This window comes from Panicum virgatum, chromosome 6N (genome assembly GCF_016808335.1).
Source record: "Panicum virgatum strain AP13 chromosome 6N, P.virgatum_v5, whole genome shotgun sequence".
NCBI classification, from domain to species: Eukaryota; Viridiplantae; Streptophyta; class Magnoliopsida; order Poales; family Poaceae; genus Panicum; species Panicum virgatum.
In genome coordinates, this window is record NC_053150.1 from 11,260,568 (window position 1) to 11,263,183 (window position 2,616).

General features: G+C 46.2%; 1 non-coding gene across 1 annotated transcript; it reads right to left on the reverse strand.

Annotated features, from left to right (window-relative positions):
* Positions 1 to 2,289: 2,289 nt before the first annotated feature.
* On the reverse strand, positions 2,290 to 2,396 carry LOC120680398. The gene has a single exon (XR_005677664.1). It is a non-coding gene; the product is annotated as a small nucleolar RNA R71 (small nucleolar RNA).
* Between the last annotated feature and the right edge of the window lie 220 nt (positions 2,397 to 2,616).

The window sequence follows — 2,616 nt, forward strand, 5'->3', positions numbered from 1 at the left end:
GAGCTTTGCACCATGTTTCATATATTTTTTACTTATTTCTAACAAGTGCAACAACTTTTTGGATGAGTTGTGGTTGCAGGAAGTAATGTACCAAAAATGAGGCAAAACTGGGAAAAACCTAGGCCGACCAGCCTCACCTAGGCTGGTGGCTTGGCACCTCAACTAAGTGTGCCACATCTTCGATCCAGAAGTGAAGTAACACGCGCACATTACCTCTAAACCGTGGATTGCGTGCTGATTTGATCAAATGGACCGAAAGGCCTAGCACATGGATCGAAGGACCCCCTGCAGCACTTACCCTGATCTTTAGGCCAGAAACCTCCTCTCTGGACTTCATGCAACCCTTGATCAAGATGTTGGTGAAACGGAAGGCCGAGATGTGCCAAACCCAGGCCGGCCAGCCTGGGAGAGGCCGGCCGGCCTATAAAATGTCAGCATCAAACCGAAGCAACCATCCACCGCCATCTCGAGAAGATCAGGAGCATCCATGAGAAGGTCGGCGCCAAACAGCAAAAATCCCAGGCCGGTAGGCCAGGGATTGGCCGGCCAGCCCCACTTTGCAGCGTCTCGAGCTCATCTTAGCATGGAAGCTACATAACCGACCCTCTTGCTTACAAATGATGCCCCGGCCAAATACCAACCTCTAGCATCTATAAATAGGCCTCCATCCCTCACTTGTGAGACACACACCAAGGAGTTCTCTTCTCTCACTTTTACTTTCTAGAGTAGGATAGGTAGTCTGGGAGTTAGAGTTGAGTCGAGCTTGTCTCGGGATTTCGGAGTCATCATCGGAAGTCGGGTATAAGCTCCTGTATCTTTTCCTTTGATATTTATCAATATAAGTTATCTTCTTTATCTTTTCGAGTTAGCCTTATTTTCTGCATTTATTTATCTTTCCAAGTTATATTGCTTGAGTGTGGAAGTAACACCTCTAGTTTAGACTTTGTTATCTATCTTGTTTATCGGGATCTTACCTTACAGGTTTTCTTGCCCGGACTAGGAGGCTCAAGTCAGTTCCCTAGGTTGAGGGAAATTTCTCTTGAACGTATCAAGAGAAATCCTAACACCGAGTACGGACGTGGTGTCTTAGCCCAGTGTTAGCTAGAAAGTGTGTTCCACCCCACGGTACCGTTGTGGTAGGCGGCAGGTGGTGACAGCCCTGTCCGTCCTTTGTAGTCCACCACGTTCGGGTGTTTTCATAGCAGTAGTTGCAGGTTGCCATTGGACTCCCCTCTCAGCCCTTTCTGAAGTCCTTCCTCTTTCAGCCGCCGAAGTAAGCTCTAGGTTCCCGTTAACTAGTTAGAAGCAAGGTTTAGCCTAGAGAGGCTAGCTCGATAGTTTAGAAGTATTTTAGGAGTCTTTCTCGCTCGTTGTCCTCCCAGCTGCTTACCTCTCTAAGGATTAGAGTCTCTTGTGTCAGACGGTCATCACTTGGCCATTATCTTATCTATCTTATCAAGCTAATCCCCACTAAGTTAGTCGGTTGATATCTCTTGTAAAGTTTGTCATTCGATTCTTCGATATTCTTTATCCATAGTGCTTCCCTGAGGAAATTACGATACCCTAGAATACTCCAAGGTGAAGTGCTACAACAATGATTCTGTGCGCTTGCGGAATACATATTCTATTGGGCATAAGAAATGCCAACATGCATTTCTGGCGCCGTTGCGGGGGAAACAATTGGCTAAAGATATCGTCAAATAGTTTGACAAAATTTACTAATTTGTCACCGCTAATTTTAGCAAGATTACCATTGCTTTCGGTATCTTTGTGATTTCTGCAGTGCAGTGCAAGACCAGTTTTGATCTACCATGTCACTTCATCTCAAATCCGGAAATTGGGCAAATTGTGAGACGTAGAGTCATCCGACCTTGGAAGAAACTTTCTCAGGGTCAAGGTTTGACAATACCAGCTTCATCACCTATGGCTTAGAAGACACTCCGCGAATTCTCAGCCCCGTCCAGCAGCCACATCCCTACTGGATTGAACAATTATCAAGGCAATGAAGGCTTTGAGCTGAAGACTGGGCTTGTCAACACGATCCAAGCAAGTCCCTTCTACGGTAAGGCATCGGAGGATGCCAACGCTCATTTGTAGAATTTTCTGGAAGCGAGCAGCATAATCAACCCAAAAGGCACTACGATGGATAACGTTCACCTTCGACTATTCCCATTCTCTTTGCTTGGAAAAGCAAAGATGTTGTTCTACAACAACAAGGACGCATTCATCGATTGGGATATGTGCTCCAATGCTTTTCTAGCCAACTACTTTTTGGTGGGCAAAATAAACGCCCTTCAGAATAGGATTTCTAGTTTTGAACAACTCAAGGACGAGACAGTCCCAGAAGCCTGGGAACATCTTCAGGAATACATTGCAGCATGCCCACACCATGGCATGGAAGAATGGGTTATCTTTCAAAACTTCTTCCATGGCCTGAACCAGCGATCGCAAGATCACATGGATGCAACAGTGGGAGGAGCATTCCTCTCTCTCGATGTTGCAGGAGCTATAACGCTCATCGACAAGATTGCCTCCAACCAGAGTTGGAAGGGAGTTAGGCAGCCGGCCTGTGCAAAAGGGATACATGAAATTGACAGTGTCAATATGCTGGCAGCC